Source organism: Oncorhynchus gorbuscha, linkage group LG03 (assembly GCF_021184085.1).
Source record: "Oncorhynchus gorbuscha isolate QuinsamMale2020 ecotype Even-year linkage group LG03, OgorEven_v1.0, whole genome shotgun sequence".
NCBI lineage: Eukaryota > Metazoa > Chordata > Actinopteri > Salmoniformes > Salmonidae > Oncorhynchus > Oncorhynchus gorbuscha.
The window spans coordinates 44,860,422-44,881,843 of record NC_060175.1 but is presented as its reverse complement, the minus strand read 5'-3'; the positions used below and the strand labels follow the sequence as shown (position 1 = coordinate 44,881,843).

The 21,422-nt window shown below is 43.7% G+C and overlaps 1 protein-coding gene across 4 annotated transcripts in view; it reads left to right on the top strand.

The window, feature by feature from the left end:
* LOC124031422 (prickle-like protein 2) overlaps positions 1-21,422 on the top strand; it is a 112,640-nt gene that overhangs the window by 76,408 nt on the left and 14,810 nt on the right. Inside the window, exon 1 of one of the 4 annotated variants that reach the window (XM_046342643.1) lies at positions 15,618-16,161. The exons of the other annotated variants lie outside the window; for them this stretch is intronic. The gene's annotated coding sequence lies outside the window, so the exon portion shown is untranslated. Of the gene's footprint in view, positions 1-15,617; positions 16,162-21,422 lie in introns of those variants that run through there. 4 annotated transcript variants of the gene reach the window in all.

Here is a 21,422-nt window from a genome sequence, read left to right as displayed (position 1 = left end):
TATACAGTGTTGTAACGATGTCATATGTCTATATACAGTGTTGTAACGATGTCATATGTCTATATACAGTGTTGTAACGATGTCATATGTCTATGTACAGTGTTGTAACGATGTGATATGTCTATGTACAGTGTTGTAACGATGTCATATGTCTATGTACAGTGTTGTAACGATGTGTAAATAGTTCAAGTACAAAAGGGAAAATAAATCAACATAAATATGGGTTGTATTTACAATGGTGTTTGTTCTTCACTGGTTGCCATTTTCTTGTGGCAATGTGTCACAAATATTGCTGCTGTGATGTCACACTGGTATTTCACCTGGTATAAATGGGAGTTTATCAAAATAGATTTTTATTTCAATTTCTTTGTGGATCTGTGTAATCTGAGGGAAATTGTCTCTATCGTCAAACATTTGGCAGGAAGTTAGGAAGTGCAGCTCAGTTTCCACCTCCAATTTGTGGGCAGTGTGTACTCTATATACGGGCCAAATAGCATTCGAGTTTGCTCAGTTTTTTTGTTCTTTCCCAATGTGTCAAGTAATTAGATTTTTGTTTTCTCATGATTTGGTTGGGTCTAATTGTGTTGCTGTCTTGAGGCTCTGTGGGGTCTGTTTGAGTTTGTGAACAAAGCCCTAGGACTAGTTTGCTTAGGGGACTGTTCTCCAGGTTCATGTCTCTGTAGGTAATGGCTTTCTCTCTCTCTCTGTCTCTCTGTCTCTCTGTCTCTCTGTCTCTGTGTCTCTCTGTGTGTCTCTCTGTGTGTCTCTCTGTGTCTCCCTCTCTCTGTGTGTCTCTCTGTGTCTCCCTCTCTCTGTGTGTCTCTCTGTGTCTCCCTCTCTCTGTGTCTCTCTCTCTGTGTCTCTCTGTGTCTCTCTCTCTCTGTGTCTCTCTGTCTCTGTGTCTCTCTGTGTCTCTGTCTCTCTGTCTCTCTGTCTCTCTGTCTGTCTGTCTCTCTGTGTGTCTGTGTGTCTCTCTGTCTCTCTGTGTGTCTCTCTGTGTGTCTCTCTGTGTGTCTCTCTGTGTCTCCCTCTCTCTGTGTCTCTCTGTGTCTCCCTCTCTCTGTGTCTCTCTCTCTGTGTGTCTCTCTCTCTCTCTCTCTCTCTCTCTCTGTGTGTCTCTCTCTGTGTCTCTCTCTCTCTCTGTGTCTCCTCTCTGTGTCTCTCTCTCTCTCTCTCTCTCTCTCTCTGTCTCTCTCTGTGTCTCTCTCTGTCTCTCTCTCTCTCTGTGTCTCCTCTCTGTGTCTCTCTCTCTCTCTCTCTCTGTGTCTCTCTCTCTCTCTTTCTCTGTCTGGCGCTCTCTCTCTGTCCCCCCCTCTCTCGCTCTTGCGCTCTCTCTCACTCTGTCTGGCTCTCTCTCTCTGTCTGGCGCTCTCTCTCTCTCTGTCTGGCGCTCTCTCACTCTGTCTGGCGCTCTCTCTCTCTGTCTGGCGCTCTCTCTCTCTCTGTCCCCCCCTCTCTCGCTCTCTCTCTCTCTCTCTCTGTCTGTGCTCTCTCTCTCTCTCTCTCTCTCTCTCTCTGTCTCTCTCTCTCACTCTGTCCCTCTCTCTCTCTCTCTCTCTCTCTCTCTCTCTCTCTCTGTGCTCTGTCTCTCTCTCTGTGTCTGGCTCTCTCTCTGTGTCTGGCTCTCTCTCTGTGTCTGGCTCTCTCTCTGTGTCTGGCTCTCTCTCTGTGTCTGGCTCTCTCGCTCTCTCGCTCTCTCTGCCCTCTGCCGTCTGTCTGTCGCTCTGTCCTGCTCTCTCTCTCTGTCCTGCTCTCTCGCTCTCTCGCTCTCAATTCAAATCAATTTGCTTTAATGGCATGATGTAACAATGTACATATTGCCAAAGCTTACTTTGGATTTACAATTTACAATTTTAAGATAATAAGAATCAAAATTATCAACGGGACAACAGTAACAACAGTAACAAAGGGTCAAAATAATCATACATTGAACATTAACAATAAGCATTACAGTAGAGGACATGTGCAGGTTGATTGGTCTGTCAGACACTGTCCCTCATCTTATGGCAGACAGCAATGTAGTGCGCTGCCAACCCACAGCTCTCTGCGTCCTCTCTCAACAGGACGGGTAGTCTATTCTCATCCGAGAGGTCTTTGAAACCTTTAAGGGTTTCAAATTTGGGGAAATGTCACTCTAATTGTTTTATATTTTTGACATTTTGTCAGGAAATGCAGCTCTGTCTCAGGTTCTGCTGTTGTGCAGTGGTTGCATAGCCTTTCCTCTACAGGGAGCCAGGTTTTCCTGTGTCTATCCTTCTCAATGGCAAGGTTGTGCTCACTGAGTCTGTACTTTGTCAAGGGTTTTCAAAGGTTTTGATCAGTAACCATGGTCAAATAGTTGGCCACGGTGTACTGTCGATTTAGGGCCAGAAAGCACTGCATTATGCTTTGCACTTGTGTTTCGCAATAAGCAATGTAGTTTTTGTTTTGACTGTGTTATAATTTGGTATATTCTGATTGGTTGGATGTTCTGGTCCTGAGGCTTCAGTGTGTTAGTAGAATAGGTTTGTGAACTCAGCCCCAAGACCAGCTGGATGAGTGGATTATTTTTTTGCTCGGCTCGTGGCATTGCAGGGCTTGGTAATGATATGAGTGGGTGTCACTGTATTTTAGATGTTTGCAAAACTGAATTGCTCTTTTTTATTTATTTTTTATTAATGGTGGATATTGGCCTAATTCTGCCCTGCATGCATTGTTTGTAGTTTTCCTCTGGACATGTAGGAGAATCTTATAGAACTCTGCATGCAGGGTTTCAATTGGGTGTCTGTCCCATTTGATGAAATTTTGTTTTGCAAGTGGACCCCACACCTCACTGCCATAAAGTGCAATTGGTTCAATGATACATTCAATTAATTTGAGCCAAATTTGAATAGGTATTTCAATTTTAATTTGTTTTTTAATGGCGTAGAATGCCCTGCGTGCTTTCTCTCTGTTCATTCACTGCCTCATTAAGGTGTCCATTTTTAAACCTAAGTAATTGTAGTGTGTGCAGTACTCTATATATGTTGTACCAAATGAGAACTTTGTCTAATTCCCTGAGATCTGGATCTTCTCTGGAAAATCTTTATTTTAGTATTTTTGGGGTTTACTGCCAGGGCCCAGGTCTGGCAGTACTGCTCTAGCAGATCCAGGCTCTGCTGTAGGCCATGTGCTGTAGGTGGCATAGGTCATCTGCGAAGAGGAGGCATTTAACCTTGTGGAGACTAAGGATTTTTCCAGAATAGTGGGTAATCCATTGATGTAAATATTGAAGAGTGCAGGGCTCAGATTGCAACCCTGGCGAAGGCCCCGCCCATGGTTAAAGAATTATATTCTTGACTATTTTAATGCTGCACGCATTACCAGTATACATTGATATAACTATGCCATGTTTTACCCCCTACACCACTTTCAATAACTTTGTAGAACAGTCCTGTATGCCAAATATAATCAAATGCTTTTTGGAAGTCAATAAAGCAAGCGTATATGTTGGAATTATTAAGGTGGACATGTTTACCTATCAGGGTGAGTAGGGTGTAAATATGATCAGTCGTGCTATGTTTTGGTATAAATCAAATTTCTGTCTCTGTCTCTCTCTGTCTCAGTCTCTCTCTGTGTCTCTTGCTTTTTCAATGTCGATGTTTCTCTGTGTGTGTCTCTCTTTCACTGTCTCTGTGTCCCTGTCTTTCTCTCTCTCTCTGTCCCTCTCTCGCTCTTTCTCTGTCCCTCTCGTTCTTTCAATGTCGCTGTCTCTCTCTCTCTCTCTCTCTCTCTCTGTGTCTCTCTCTCTCGCTGCCTCTGTGTCTCTCGCTGCCTCTCGCTGCCTCTCGCTCTCTCTCTCTCTCTCGCTGCCTCTCTCTCTCTCGCTGCCTCTCTCTCTCTCGCTGCCTCTCTCTCTCTCGCTCTCTCTCTCGCTGCCTCTCTCTCTCTCGCTGCCTCTCTCTCTCTCGCTGCCTCTCTCTCTCTCGCTGCCTCTGAATCTATCTCTTTGTTTGGCAGACAATATACTTTGCTTACTTATGCTTAAGTCAGAAAATAACATTCAAATTTGTGTCAAAAGGTTAAAGACTTCTCAAATGTTCTTTTTGGGAAATATGTAATCATTTGCACATGCATACTAAATGCGTCCCAGATGGCAGGGTTCATGTGTTCAGCTTTTTTGTGCAACCCTCAGATTCATGCTATGTCATCAACAAATGTGCTCACTCAGGTCCTTTTCTAACGTGGAAGACATCTTATACGGCTTGTTCTTTATTTCTGTGTTTATCCATCCATTTACAGGATCTAAAGAAACTGAAGCTGTATTGATATGAAATGAAATGGTTAACCTCCCCTATGTCCACATGAAAGGATCTGCGTTTCTTGAGTAATCAATGGAGTTTAGGTAGCAACAGGATGTGATTTTGAGCAAGTCAGATAAATGACCTCTCTCATGCTGTCTCTCTCTCATTCACTCTCTCTCCCCCCTCTCCTTCTCTCTCTCATTCTCTCTCTCTCTCTCTTCTCTCCTCTCTCTTCTCTCTCTTCTCTGACCTGCTCGTCCTCCTTAAGGCTGGCTGGGCAGGCTGAGGGTGATTCAACTGGACACCAGGCAGCGCTGTCTTCTGGCTAGCAGAGCAGTGGCACGAAGGCTGTATCATAAACATTTAAGAGCGTTGGGCCAGTAACCGAAAGGTTGCTGGTTTGAATCCCCAAGCCGACTAGGTGAAAGATCTGTCAGTGCCCTTGAGCAAGGCACGTAACCCTAATTGCTCCTGTAAGTTGCTCTGGATAGGAGCGTCAGCTACATTCCTAAAAACGTAAATGTTAACGCCAAGTTTAAGAGTCAAAGGGGCTTTCGGGGGAAATCTAAAGTGGATTGAAGTCTTCAGAAGGAAAATTGTGCTGCTGATTATTTGTTTGTTTTCTTATTATCCCAAAACAGACCTCAGCTGACGTTCAGTAGCAAATACGCAATGTTCTACTTTTCTAATGATTGAATATTTACACGGTGTCTAACTAGCGTATAATGGAGAAGGGCTTGAGCCTGACCCATCAAATTCATATTGGAGGCCTATGTAGAACGTGACAGCATTGCTATCTGGTTTTCCTGGTCAATTTTACCACGTCATCAGAGTGAAGTCTTTTTTTATTTCCATTGATTCATGTGGTGCTATTTAAAAGCAACCCACACATGGATAGATGAGGGTTACAAATAGTGACAGTTAGCAGTAGTAGAATTACAGCCAACCAGTACTTCAGAAATGTCAGACAAGGTAAATGTCTGCTATTTTAGATATCAGTACATTTACATCGCCCCCTGCAATAAGTGAACTCTGAAAACTACGGAGGGAACTCAATATTGTACATGTATCTCTTCGGTTTGGGTGTGCATGATCCTAGAGTTGTTTTGAGATCTTATGGTATCTGGGTTGGTAGCACAGTCCTTCCAGGCTGTGGATTAAAACAGTGGGTTCATTTATGATACAGTCTCTCATCCTCCACTACCCCCAGGCACTGTTACCAAGAACCAAATCCCAAACACACTGTTCCTCCAGTCTCCCTCCATCACAGGGACTGCTTTGAATAATCTCCATACATAATCACTGGCCTTGTGCAGTGAGTGGAGGGGGCCTAGCAGGCGGTAGTCCAATGATGAGAGGGCTTCCCATATGTGGGTCACAGCATGTCCTGTGTCTGGGCTCTGGGGCTCCAGGAGGGCAGGGGGTGTTTGTTCTCTCCATGCCTGTGCCGTGCAGCCCTGGCTGGACACACAGAGGACTGTCTGTGCCTGGAGAACCACAGGAGCGCCGGGCGCCTGCGGGGAGATAAACGTGCTCAGAGTGTGAAAGGGGCAGGACACAGGATTTACTTTATAATAGCCGGCTTCGCCCTCCCTCTCTCTACACACATACACGGTGTGGTTCACAGTTCAAATAAACAGGGGCGAATAGCAGGCTGGGTGTTATGAACAGCCTTGTGCCAGGGTCATTTAGTTCCTCTCAGGGTGTTGCTCTCTCACTGATTTCCAGACTACATGAGGGGGGTAATAGGAGCTACAGTGGGGAGTGGGGAAAGACGTGGTAGAGGGGCTCCTGATTGTCTCAATACCTCCACCCTTTGTTGGACTGTGTGTATGTGTGATTTTGTGCATGTCTGTGTGTTCTGCTGAGTTTTCATGATTACACAGTACACGTGGATTCTAAATGAGTCATCCATCTATTCCTTAGTGCTGTCTCAGACCTCCAAACAGTTTCAACACTACACTGTTGAGTGGTGGGGTCACACTCCCTCTGTGTCTGTTAACAGAAATCCACAGCTCATTCCAAAGATCCTAGAACTGCCAATCCCTCGTCAGTTACCAATCCATAACTGCTACCGGAGCTGGACCAGACCTCCCCTGTGGAGAAAGCAGCGGTGGCTCATATCGACGTGGAGCTTGTGTGTCATCGGCTCATCATCGATCACAGCTTGATGCAGGAAATTGGATGATTAAAGTCCTTTTAATAGTTGGTGAATTGGAAGGGTGGTTGTTTTATTTCAGGGTTGGTTGAGATGAAACACTGTTAATTGGATGAGGACCCCCTTCCTCCTCCTCCCAGAACCTCTGCTGTGTGGTTAGGAAGTAATCCTCTTTATTACTTTATTGACCACATAGATAAGCTTTTTGTTTTTCTGGCTCTGGAATCAGGTTGAAGTGTTTTAAATCCCCCTTTTCTCTTCATCTCGTTTAATCTGTTCATAACAGACAACTCTATTTATTCTGGCTCGACACACCTTTGCTTATTCTTACAACTTCACTTATTCTGCAAAATCTCTATCAATGAAATACATTTTTATTTCAGAATAGCCTGTAGTACTAAAAGCATAAGTCCCCCATGAGAAAGTTATCCAAGTGAAAGGCTTTAGGTTGGATTATTGAGGTGACAGCGGAAGGGTAGAAATGGATTAGTGAAGAAACCAGGTCTGTTGTTTATTCCTGGGTAGACATGGCTCATTCTGATATTTCCTCATGTCTTGTTGTGTGTATTCAGATGGGGTTTACAGTAGCAGATTGTTTCTGTACCAAAAGCTTCTAACCAATCGTATTTTGACACACACACACACACACACACACACACACACACACACACACACACACACACACACACACACACACACACACACACACACACACACACACACACACACACACACACACACACACACACCAACCCATGGAACTGACTGGAGCTTGGTGTTTGTAACAGGCAAGTAATAGGCTGATTGGACTCTGATCTGATTTTTCAGAGGTTTTATATTTGCTATTAACAAATTACAAAGATATTTCAAACAGGAGCCAAGGGTAATATTTTTCTTAGCAGATGAATGTGCCCTGGCTTTCTCTCTCACTCGCTCTCCTGTAACAGGAAGCTATAGCAGTCCATCCTGGACTCGGGTCCACGCCTTCCCTGATCCCTAACCCTGATACATTTACCAGACTGCAGTGTGTATGTGAGCGTGCACGCCTTTAAGAAAGCAAGAGCCCTGTATGGTCTTCTTTTTGCCAGTACACATTAATTGCCACTTGTTGTCTCTCTAAGTTTAGAGGTGTGCCCTTACTGGCACAAATGACATCTGACGGATTTGAAATAGCAGTTATAAAAATGGAATTAACGTAAATCTTCTTTCTTAGTCTACTGGATTTTACTATTTGTGGAACAGCAAGGAGGAAACTCTCCCTAGACAGTTGTCTGAGGAATGTTCTGCAGTGACCTTGAGTTGTATTGATAACAAATTGAGAATCAAACGGAGCTATAAGTGGACATAAGCAGAGCACTGTTCTCCCTCCTGGTCCCTGACAATAATGGACAGACAGAACCGCTCAATCAGACCAACCACTGTTTGACTGATCCTTCTCCCCTTCCAGCCAGTCTTTCTCAACTAAATATTTAAACATGGCATACTTAAGCAAGGGTTTATTTAACTAGAAGTTTGAATTGCTGAGGTTTAAACCATTACAGGAGGCTCTGGAGAAAGTGGAGCACAACCCAGGTGATTGGCTAAAACAGGAGACTGTAATCACACACGTTGGCTGTGTTTAGATCACTGGGGAGTTGTACTCCCCTTCCTAGACCACAGACTGTGTTCAATTTGGCGTCTTCTGTTCCTCTCTTCAAGCGGTATGCGTTAGCAATATGTACAGTACTGTTGTTCTGCATAGCTGGCTGTGGTGTTGTGGAGTACATCTGAGGCTTTAGTAAACTGACAGAATGGGGCAATATCATGTATCAAGCTGCTGCTGTTGTTGCTCTGCTGTGGTCACCCTAATGAGGTTGATCATATCTATTATGAATGAAACATCTGGTCACTCCTCTCCTCTCCATATGGCAACTGTGACACTTGTAGGGAGAGGGGAGAGGGAGCTCCAAGGAGGAGAATGTTCTGGAATAGAACTCTGCGGTTTTCCAGAACCATGCAGTCTGACTGAATTGGAGCAACCAGCCTTAGAGACTGCTGCCCTATGTACATGGTCATTGAACCCTGGTCACTTTAATAATGTTCACATACGTTGTACCCACTTCATATGTATATATACTGTATTCTAGTCAAGGAGCTTAGTCATTAAACAGCCCTAGGATGTTTGGGAGGATTAGACAGCAGGTTGTTCACTGAAGAGGCTGTTCCATTTTCTTACTTCACGTTGATGCAAAATCATTTCTCTCTCAATCGCTCATGTTTATCAGTTGCCATTTCCTTTTGCATCTTCTACACATACCATTTTCAGCCGGAGGCAAACGTGACCCAGTTCTGTTTTGAATCTGAATCCACATGTAGGACTGGGAAAGCTCACAGAGAGACGGGGTGAGGGTAATGTACTGTACACTGAGGAACGTGCTCCACAGCCCCTGAGAGCCAGGCTGTCTGTGGCTTGAGATGGATGGCTTGATGGATGGGGCCCAAGCAACACGTTTCTTCACGCTGAAGAGCTCTTGTTGTAAGTGGGCCAGCAAGGGCTGAAATAGCCTGCCCCTCAAGAGCCTCTCCTCAAGGTCACTCCAGAGCCCAGGCCCCTTCCATGCATGGAGCAGGAGAACACACTGTGGCCTAATGACTTCCCCAGCCTGGCTGCAGCAGGGCCACTAGACGGAAGGACGGACGGATTATAATTTCCGCCAAACTGGCTACTCTTCTCGTTATTCCTTTCCCCCCTTTTTCCTCTCTAAAAAAATATATAATATAATATAATATAATAATCACTTATCTGTTGGGAGCATTATTGTAGAAGTGCTCTTGAGCTGAGCTGAGTATCCATCCACAGCCTTAGTCCCCCTTAGTACTTCGCTGAGCCTGCTGGAAGAGACTGGTAACGGTAGTAGCAGAGATTTGGGGAATTACTCCAATGCCCTAAACCCTGTATCTGAGGCTGGAAACAAGGTTAGATTCAACTTCCTTTCCCTCAGACAATCTAACTGGCTTGTTGGTCGCAAATGATTTGATGCGAGCCCTGTCTCTAAAAATGTACGTGGTTATCTCTGAGAAGTCATACCAGAAAATGACAATTCTCTCTCTGTCTCTCTCCTCAGTGATCAGCTCTGTCTCTCTCCTCAGTGATCAGCTATTGGGGTGAGACTTGGTAGCCTAGTGGTTAGAGCAGGGGTGGGCAATTCCAGGCCTCGAGGGCCTGATTGTTGTCACAGTTTTTCCCCAGCTAACACACCTGACTCCAATAATCACCTAATCATGATCTTCAGTTTAGAATGCAAGTTGATTAATCAGCTGTGTTTGCTAGGGATAGAGAAAAATGTGACACCAATTAGGCCCTCGAGGACTGGAATTACCCACCCTTGGGTTAGTGTTGGGCCAGTAACTATAAGGTTGTTGGATTGAATCCCAGAGCTGACGAGGTAAAAATCTGTTGTTCTGCCCCTGAGCAAGGCAGTTTACCCACTGTTCCTAGGGTGCCGAAGCCATGCATGTCGATTATGGTAGCCCCCCACACCTCTCTGATACAGAGGGGTTGGGTTAAATGCGGAATACACATTTCAGTTGAATGCCTTCAGTTGTACAACTGACTAGATATCCTCCTTTTCCTTAGCTGATGTGTTGACTCAGTGATAGTCATCATCACCATTTACCACGTGAAAGGAGAGAAGAGGATGGTGGTGTTAAAACATTCAGTTGTGGGTCCATTTGGACCAACGCAAGCTTGGAAAAAACGCTGGTTTCTTATCCTGACAAATTTCATTTTTTTCTATGTACTTCACTTCCTTCCTTGGTAAGGTTTAGATAATATTGGTGTATGATAACTCAAATCAAAGTGTTGGTTGTGTACACAGATTTGCAGATGTTATCCCACATGCAAGCAAAACACTTGTTTCTAGCTCTAACAGTGCAGTAATACCTAGAAATATTTACTAACAAAAATATAAATGCAACATGTGAAGTGTTGGTCTCATGAACTGAAATAAAATATCCCAGGCACTGCATCTCAGTGCTTGAGGCGTCACTACAACCCCGAGTTCGATCCCAGGCTGTGTCACAGCTGGCTATGACCGGGAGACCCATTGGCACTGCGTTGTCCAGGTTAGGGGAGGGTTTGGCCGGCCGAGATGTCCTTGTCCCATCGCGCTCTAGCAACTCCTTGTGGCGGCCCAGGCGCCTGCAAGCTGACGCATTGACACATTGGTGCGGCTGGCTTCTGGGTTAAGCAAGCAGTGTGTCAAGAAGCAGTATGGCTTGGCAGGGTTGTGTATCGGAGGACGCGTGGCTCTCGACCTTCGCCTCTCCCGAGTCCGTATGGGAGTTGCAGCGATGGGACAATACTGTAACTACCAATTGGATATCACAAAATTGGGGGAGAAAAAAGGGGTACAAATTTAATTGAAAAAATAGGTATATCCACCAGATCTGTTGCCAGATAATTTAATGTTAATTTTTCTACCATAAACCAACAATGTCGTTTTAGAGAATGTGGAAGTACGTCCAACAGGCCTCACAACCGCAGACCTCGTGTAACCATGCCAGCCCAGGACCACCACGCCAGCCCAGGACCACCACGTCCAGTTCTTTCATGGCCTGCATACCAGACATATCACCTATTGAGCATGTTTGGGATGCTCTGGATTTATGTGTACAACGTTGTGTTCCAGTTCTCGGCAATATCCAACTTCGCACAGCCATTGAAGAGGAGTGGGACCACATTTCACAGGACACAATCAACAGCCTGATCAACTCTATGCGAAGGAGTTGTGTCGTGCTGAGAAAGGCAACTGGTCACACCAGATACGGACTTTTTTTAATTGATTTTTTTTATCCACACCCCTACCTTTTTCAAAATGTATCATTATTATCATCTGTGACCAACAGATGCATATTTATATTCCCAGTCATGTGAAATACAGATTAGGGCCTAATTAATTAATTTATATTGATTGACTTTTCTTATCCAAACTGCAACTCTGTACAATCTTTTAAATTGTTGCATGTTGCGTTTTTATATTTTTGTTCAGTGTATATAAAAAAATACACACAATTCAGAAAGAAATGCCAGGTAAGATCTTCTCAGGAAGTGTAACTATAAAACATATGTCAGTTGGCTTGTTTACACTATCGTTCATCCTCTTTGATCAGGACAAAGTCACTGATATGCTAATGCATGCTTTGGAAGGGAGTGAACCTGTTCGCCGTAACTAAAATGACCATCCAGAGGCACTAAAGGAAATATTCCCCATGGCATGTTCCCCAAGCTGGCCCCTATGTTTTTATTAGAGCAGTAAAGAAACTAGGCCCTGGATCAGTTTATTGGGGAAAGCCTAAAGCCCATATGAAGCGGCAACAGGCCCCAGACCAGTTGACCCACTATGTGGCTGTGAAGTGGGGACGCTGTCACTTACAGTTCCTCATAAAAGCCTGTGGAAAGACCTTAAATACAGGGTGAGGGGTAATTGATACTCTTGTTTGTAAAGGGGTTGGGATTGTGTACTTGTATGTGGGGCTAAAGACTGGCAGCCAGGGAGAGGCACTCCGCCACGTGTGAAGGGAGAATCCAGGCCAGACATGCAGCATCGGGAGAGAAAGCTGTAGGCTGACTCCAGGAGGTAAAGGAGAACAGAAAGATGACTGCAACATCCCCAAACTGAGAAAGTTGTCCAGAGCCACCAGCAGTTTTTAGCAGCTTCACAAACTGTCTCAAGTTCTGTTTAGTTTTTTTTACTTAACTTTTTCCTCTGCTAAAACACTGCCGAAGAGGCATTTGAGGAAAAATAAACACATCTTGATTTAATTACTAACTCCCCCTCATTATACTGTTTCCCCTTAGAAATTAACCATAAACCCGTTAAGCATATTTCACCAGAAATAAATCTTTTGTTGGGTTTGGTCATCATTTTTCCTCTCTCGACCCATTCAATGCAAAACCAATAAGCAAATTAGCAGCAGTATTCGGACATTGTTAAACACCCCTAACACTAATTCTGGAAAGGAGCTTGGATAGCATTACAGCCTTCGCTGTCCAAGTGTTTGTAAGATTACTTACATCTTGGCTATTTTGAGCCATCGTAATCTGGTTTGAGTCCACAAATAAACCTTTCAATACCAAATCATCTCTCCAAATGCGACAACTAATTGTGACTGACTTCACATAGTTAAATCAAGTATATATTTTGGTTTGTAACGGGATACACTGATTTCATTCTAAAAGTGGAACTATTTATTTTGGTCTCAAACATACCCCAGGACCCAGTCGTTACACTGATATGCTTATGCCTATATATCAATTTTTCTACATTGGCTTTCAAGTTGTTTTACTATGATGTGAATATATACTTTGGGGCGGCAAGTGGTTAGAGCGTTGGGCCATTAACCGAAAGGTTGCTAGATCGAATCCCTGAGCTGACAAAGTAAAAATATGTCGTTCTGCCCCTGAACAAGGCACTGTTCTTAGGCCATCATTGTAAATACGAATTTGTTCTTATCTGACCTGCCTAGTTAAATAAATATTAAATAATAAAGAAATAAAACATACTGAACAAAAATATAAACCCAATAATTGTCTAAGATTTGCTGAGTTACAGTTCATATAAGGAAATCGGTCAATTGAAATACATTCATTAGGCCCTGATTGATGGATTTCACATGACTGGGAAGGCTTGAGCCATGGGTGGGCCTGGGAGGGCGTAGGTCCACCCTCTTGGGAGCCAGTCCCACCCAATGGGGCGCAAGGCCCAGCCAATCAGAATGTGTTTTTCCCCACAAAAAGGGATTTTTAACAGACAGAAATACTCCTCGGCACCCTGGCCAACCCCTCCGCACAGAAGATGCAGAAGCTGGATGTGGAGGTCCTCGGCTGGCGTGGTTACACGTGGTCTGTGGTTGTGAGGCCGGTTGGACGTACTGACAAATTCTCTAACACAACATTGGAGGTGGCTTATGGTAGAGAAATGAACATTGAATTATCTGGCAACAGCTCAGGTGGATATTCCTGCAGTTAACATGATTGATGATTGGCTGAGAAATTGATGATAAAATTATTGGGGAGGCTGTCTTGTTAAGACTTCAGTGCAGCTTTTGACATTATTGATCAGTCTGCTTCTGGAAAAAGGTATGTGTTATGGTTTTACACCCCCTACTAAAATGTGGATAAAGAGCTACTTGTCTAAAAAAACACATAGGGTGTTCTTTAAAGGAAGCCTCTCAAATATAATCCAGTTATAATCAGGAATTCCCCAGGGTAGCTGTTTAGGCCCCTTGCTTTTTTCAATTTTTACTAACGACATGCCACTGACTTTGAGTAAAGCCAGAGTGTCTATGTATGCGGATGACTCAACACTATACACGTCAGCTACTACAGCGACTGAAATGACTGCAACACTCAATCAGCTGCAGTTAATTTGAGTGGGTGGCAAGGAGTAAGTTAGCTCTAAATATTTCTAAACCAAAAAGCATTGTATCTGGAACAAAACACTCACTAAACCCTAAACCTCAACTAATTCTTGTAATAGATCATCTGGAAATTGAGCAAGTTGCGATGACTAAACTGCTTGGAGTAACCCTAGATTGTAAACTGTCATGGTCAGAACATATTAATGCAGTAGTAGCTAAGATGGGGAGAAGTCTGTCTATAATGAAGCGATGCTCTGCCTTCTTAACAACACTATCAACAAGGCAGGTCCTACAGGCCCTAGTTTTGTCGCACCTTAACTACAGTTCAGTTGTGTGGTCAGGTGCCACAAAAAAGGACTTAGGAAAATTGCAATTGGTTCAGAACAGGGCAGCACGGCTGGCCCTTGGATGTACACAGAGAGCTAATATTAATAATATGCATGTCAATCTCTCCTGGCTGAAAGTGGAGGAGAGACTGACTTCATCACTACTTCTATTTATGAGAGTGCATGTGGAATGCACAGAGCTGTCTGTCTAAACTACTGGCACACAGCTCGGACACCCATGCATACCCCACAGGACATGCCATGCCACGAGGTCTCTTCACAGTCCCAAACAGACTATGGGAGGCACACAGTACTACATAGAGCCATGACTACTTGGAACTCTATTCCACATCAAGTAACTGACACAAGCAGTAAAATTTGATTTTAAATAACGATTAAAAAACACCTTATGGAACAGCAGGAACTGTGAAGCAACACAAACATTGGCACACACACACACACACACACAATCGTATACGCACTATACATACACATGGATTTAGTACTGTAGATCTGTGGTAGTGGTGCAGTATGGACCTGAGGGCACAGAGTGTGTTGTGAAATTGGTGAATGTATTGTAATGTTTTTAAAATGGTTTAAACTGCCTCACTTTTACTGGAGTCCAGGAAGAGTAGCTGCTGCTCTGGCATTTTTAGTGTCCTTTTATTGTTCCCGGCACCTGTGTAATGATCATGCTGTTTAATCATCTTCTTGATATGCCACACCTGTCAGGTGGATGGATTATATTGACAAAATCTAAAATGCTCACTAACAGGGATCAAAACAAATTTGTGCATAAAATTAGAGAGAAATACACTTTTTGTGCGTCTGAAAAAGTTCTGTGATCTTTTCGGTGTAGATTGGAAGTACAGTCAATTATGAACAGTTTTGTCCCTAATATGTTCCAATAGCCTTGTGTTCAAAAACGTTCTTGCCTCTCACATTTCCTTCCTGGTCATTGATGTGGATGAGGTGAAAAGTGTAGCTATTGTTCACCTCTGTGGTCCTGCAGAAAGTAGTCAATGACAGGGAGCTATTTCAGAGGCCTAGTAACAATGTTTTATATATATATATATATCTGTTAATAAACTCCTTATAAGCATTTAATAACCAAGCAGTATGTAAAATGACCTCTTAGACTACAGTGTATTGGGAAATAAAGACCGTTTGATTACCTTACTCCAGTCCACACTTAGTATTCTGTAGACCATAGGCTATGACCCTTCTCCTCCATTATATTGGTAATTGTTATGCATTTTGTTTAGTGGCTTATACCTCCAATACCCCACAGTCTATTCATTTTCTCCCTCTCTCTCTCTCTCTCTCTCTTAGCTGATTGCCAGGGGGCAGTTGATTCGGGGAAATGGTTTAATTTGCATGCAAATGATTCCAAAACACCAGTCATTCACACCGCTAATTATACCAACGTTCGGACGGTGACTTCCTGACATCACGGTTGGTCATTGGCAGTCGGGAGGTGAGGCGGTGGTGATGCAGCCAGGCACTTATTCAGCTAGGCAGTCAGGCGAGTAAGTCGCTGCTCCGCGCTCCGTATGGTTACGCACTTAAAGTCCCTGTGGAACATATTTTTACTTTCTAGTTTTCTGTTGCTACCTCCGAAAGGATTGTTTTGGATGTGTTCTGAACGTACACCTTTTAGGCTATTGTGTTATCTCAACGTAGGTGGACTAACTGTAGGGGTATTTGTGTTCAACCACTTATTGCTTGTTTTTTCTACACGTATAGCGTTGCTTCCAAGAATCCGTGCGCTTTTCGGATGTGTTTGCGGAGCAGCTTGACTAAAATACTCGCGGAGCGAGGGGGACAATAGTCTAGCAACATATTGCAGCTTCGCACGGACCGGAGAGGGAGAGCGCAAGATTCGTAAAACTGTGACGCATGAATAGTAGGCTAGCCTAGACTATGAAAAGGTTTGCAATGATGAAAATGTGTTTGAAAACTAACATCACCGGAAGCAGAGCCATGCTCTCCCTCTCACTTACTTTGTAATAAGGTAAGCAAAGCCTATAATCTACCCTTTGCGCCATTATTTTGTATCAAGCTGTTATTGCGCAGTTGACAAGGCTATTTTTGCGCCCTGTTGTGTCCCCTTCCTTCACGACACTATCTATTTATGTTTGTAAATTGTGGTTTTGTTCTGTGATTCTGCCCTCATGTACATTTTACCAGTAAGCCTATGCTCTCGTGAGTCTTCTCAAGTACCCCCCGTGGATAGGCAAAGTACCCGCAGGGGTCCTAGTTTCCCCGGTTGGGAACCACTGGCTTAGTTTACGAGGAAGAAATGACAGAGAACTGCCAGCCTGGGTGAACTGTTAATGCGGTTGAAAGGGTTTGATATTTTCTCACCACAAGATAGGCTACACTGTAGAACACAGCGGCCAACAAATGTAGCCTATGTGGCTCTCTTGGTGTGCTCGATTTAAACAAAAATAATATCTACATCAGTGGGCTAAGAGTTTAAATGTATTTCACAATTAAGCGTTCATGGTTTAGAAGTAGGCTAAATGTTACCATTGCTACTATTTAGGAACGTATCATTCTTTAATTTAAAAAAAAGTGTGTTCTCGCACGCAATAGTATAAATAGTCCCACTATCTTCACCTGTCATTCATAGGCTCTCCTCTGTAATGGGTGTGTTATTATACCGCTTCTCTTCGTGGTGCGTGGTCAAACTAACCAGAGCCTTTCAGTGGGATTAGACTGTTGTGTTGTCTCTAATGATCTGGCACTGGCCGGACGCGGGATTGATCGAGTCAGGATAGGTCATTTTGGATTAGCATATGAACGGATTTACTGGGGAATAATGAATAAATTGACTCTCCAGCAGCTGGATACGAGTCCAGGGGTAATGGAAATATCAGGCTGTATTGCTCTGAAACATCTAGACTACCGGTTGCCTCAATTCATAGGCAACCAACCATCTGTCTAGGTATCCAAAAGGTATTTTTTTGACCATCCATTTTCAACATCACGACATTTTTTAATTCAGTCCATTAGGCTACATTTAGACTAGTTGTGTTGGTCAGCTTTTCAAACTTGCTGATCATTTTACAGATGGGTTCTTCAATGACAATTTGACAGTCTGTCGTGAGAGAACCATAGTTACAGTTCCATATCAGGACTGAAGTCTCAGGAGTCTGAAAAAACCTGCCCCCTCTTTGACTTGCCATGCATATGTAGCAGTTACCCAACAAGTAAACAGGTATGAATAATTAATAGGATCTTCTGGTATGAAGCTGCTGTAGCTGAAAAGCATCATGCTCAGTTAGATGTTACATAACTAGAATCTTTGTTCACTTCCTGCACTGCCCACTCTAAATCTGCACAAATCACAGAGGCAGTGTAGAGAGATGACCCCCCCCCCCCCATTGCGTCAGGTGGTCGCAGGGCTAATCTCCATTAGATGGAACATATTGGATCAGTCACCAGTAATTAGCTGCTAATAACAAATGCCCTTGAGTTTGATTCCTCTTCAGAATGTTGTGCAGTTCAGTGATTTAAAGCTGAACATGCATGCTTCAATAAATGACCAAATTAGGCCAAACAAAGAGTAAATACTTTGTTCCTGTTTCCTTTGACACAGTACCATTGCATGTTAAAGGGTTTTCAGGAATGTAATCTTAATAGCGCTGAATGGAAATGTTCATCTGATCTCAGAGAACAAAAGGCAGTTAAAAAAGAAAGAATATGTCCTCTTTTCCACACAAAACAAAAGGAGCAGAGACATTTTTCTGCTGCCTACCTCCAGCTGTTCCTCACCCTCTCCTCTGGGCTGCCATTTAAACATGGTGTCTAATCTGTCCGGAATGATGCCATGAAAAGCTGCATTGGCTCTCTGGGAGCTACTCCAGAATGAGTCTGGGATGGGGTTCTTTTCAAATACCACATCAAGCCCTCTCAACTCCATGGCTGTTTTTCAGGAAGACTAGGGTTGTGGATGTGTTGCACACTTTAGAGGAGGTGTTTACGAACCTGAATGACAATTTACCCTATGGCAGATGTACCTGTTAAAGTTGGGTTAAATGAATGGCGCCATCACTCAACCCAACCTGTTGAGTATTCCCTCAGTTGGCAGAGGATTTGTTCCAGTACCTCAGAGGATTTGTTCCAGTACCTCAGAGGATTTGTTCCAGTACCTCAGAGGATTTGTACCAGTACCTCAGAGGATTTGTACCAGTCTGTAGGTGGTTAACTTCTTGATGCACCCACCCCGTTAGCAGGATCATTTTCAGCGCCAAATTCAAATTAAATTACTACAAATCCTGAATTTTCATGAAATCACAAGTGCAATATAGCAAAACACAGCTTAGCTTGTTGTTAATCCACCTGGCATGTCAGATTTCTATACATCCTTTCAGCGAAAGCATAACAAGCGTTTTGTAAGAACATCTCTCTCAGTAGACAAAATATTACAAACACTAGCAGCCAAGTAGATTGGTCACAAAAGTCAGAAAAGCGCTAGACTAAAACGCTTACCTTTGATGATCTTCAGCTGTTTGCACTCATGAGACTCCCAGTTTTTATATCCAAAATACCTCCATTTGGTTGGCGCATTATGTTTAGAAATCCACACGCTCGAGCGGTCACGACGGAGCAGACAAATTCCGAATAGTGTCCGTAAAGTTCGTAGAAACATGTCAAATGTTTTTTATAATCAATCCTCAGGTTGTTTTTACAATATATAATCAATAGTATTTCAACCGGGACTGTAGCTTCTTCAATGAGAGAGAGAGAGAGAGAGAGAGAGAGAGAGAGAGAGAGAGAGAGAGAGAGAGAGAGAGAGAGAGAGAGAGAGAGAGAGAGAGAGAGAGAGAGAGAGAGAGAGAGAGAGAGAGAGAGAGAGAGAGAGAGAGAGAGAGAGAGAGAGAGAGAGAGAGAGAGAGAGAGAGAGAGAGAGAGAGAGAGAGAGAGAGAGAGAGAGAGAGAGAGAGAGAGAGAGAGAGAGAGAGAGATGCTGGCAACCAGCCATACAATGACGCAATGTGATCTTTAGAGTGTTTTCTATCCTAAACTGACAATTATATGCATATTCTAGATTAGAAATAGGCCGTTTCATTTGGGTATGTTTTTCATCCAAACATCAAAATACTGCCCCCTACACTCAACAGGTTAAGAAATACAGAGTGGTGCATAAATGATGCTTAATAAAATACAGTATGTATCTCTAGTCGAGTTAGAACTTGTGTGTGGGTCAGTCTAGTTCCTTGGGCATCGGTTTCACCAGTGGATTGGGCCTGTGCGGTTGGTGTGTCTACTCACTGTGCAGTGTGTCAGAGTGTAGCTGTTTAACTTGGCTGTTGCCAGGGAGATGTGGAGGAGAGATGCGATGATTAACACTGCGGTGGTGAATGATTGTCTGCTTACATCCGTCTAAGGGATTATTGTCCTCTCTGATACCTTCCAGTCCGTAAAGGGTTCCTGCTGTACTCTGGCCACGGAAGGCTTTATCTGCCCCAGGAGAGGAAAGGCTAGTCATGTTTAAAGAGGAAACCATCTACTTCATTTACTTCGTTCTCCTCCCTTCGTGGAGGCATTGGTGATGCACTTGCATTACCAGAGTACTCCATTCCCCCCAATTGAAGTCGTGTAGATGACTAGTGTAACATGGGATAGTGTTTCAGGCTGGAAATCCCAGTCATGTGCAGCATGTTGTAAATCAGAGGCTTAGGCCCTGGGCATATCTCTGCTAATTCTGAAGCAGGGAGATCAGATGTTTGGGAGGTGAATCACTGGACGATGGCCTCCATCTGGAGGGAGACTCATGGGTCTCACGGGACTCCAGCCCTCCTGCTCACATGCCCAGCTCAAAGACAAGGAGAACCATTGGCTTGGTGTTTTGTAAGGCCTCTGTCTGTATCATTTTAAAACAGAGACACTACTCTAACCAGGAATGCAGTGTGAAACACTCTCCTCCAGGCCCAATGTACTCCTCCAGGCTATATTTAAACCCCTATCGCTAAGCCTGCTCGCCACCAAAAAGGCAGAAGGAATCCGCTAGCATCAAGAGGAGTGGGAGGTGTGTGTGGCATATTTATTTTAAAAAATTCTTCTTTCTTTTGGCGTGGTTTCCTGAATCATCTCTCGTGTTCTAACGTACATTCGTGTGTGTGTGTGTGTGTGTGTGTGTGTGTGTGTGTCTGAGTACGTGTGTTTGTCTCCTGTTAATCACACATCCATTAGTAATGATGGGGGACTGCTGTATTGTAATGAGAGGACTCCGGATGCTTTAGCCCCAGGCTAGGTGTCCTACCTCTGGGATGGGCTGTTTAATGATCTATTCTCCTCCACTGTACGGATGAACTGGTAGTCAGAGAGCTGGTGACTTAGTCTGCAATGCCTGGCTCCATGTACTACTTACCACTTCCATCAGTATTCATAGATTAGATATCTTGGCATTTCAGTATATGTTGCTTTAATATTCATGGAGACTGCTCTCTGAAGCCAATCGCCTCCAGGAGCTCAGGTAGATTGCCCTTGCCAAAGGATATTGAAGAAGCAGATATCTGCCTTTTAGACATGTACTAGACCCCAGACATGCATCACTAGTTTAACTATTTTTAACATGTCAAAGTTTTCCACTAGCATAATTGGGGAATCCATCTTTACAAAGCCATGTCATTTTTTTGTTGTTCTCAATGGTAATCAGCCCCCTCTCTATTTCACTTCATCATGCTCATTTAAATAACTAGTTAATAACAACCCATTGCAGATGCAAATGTTTAGTTTGCTGTTTATAAAGGCAGAAACGCTCTTTGGATGGTGAGGCTATATCAGGTGGTGTATCTAGCTAACTACACTGTTCTGTTTCTTCTTGCCGTCAGAGGCCTTAAGCCCCTGTTCCTCTGACCCTGTGCTGCCCACCAGGCGTCTGGCTGGATTATGGGTTTGGCTGCCTGAGGGGCAGCAGAGGTTAGTGGATATGACCTGCAGGCTAACCCAATGTCTGCTGGTTACAGGGTCTGCTGCCCTAACAGAGGGCTTTCACCATGTGTATCTGTGTCTGGGTGTAGCCTAGTTCATAACTTCAGTTTGTTCTGTTTTTAAGAGGAGGGGGGGCACAAGTCACATATACTATGCTTAGATTGAAAAGGACATAAAAACAATGAGCCTCTAACAAACATTAGCAATTGTTCTTCTGTATGCAAACAAAACGGATACCTTGTGTGGGTTTGTTAACCCGTTATCTGGTTCTTGATGAATGAGAACAGAGTGTTATCCTGTCTGAGCATCTGAGACAGTTTGAAGGTAACCTTG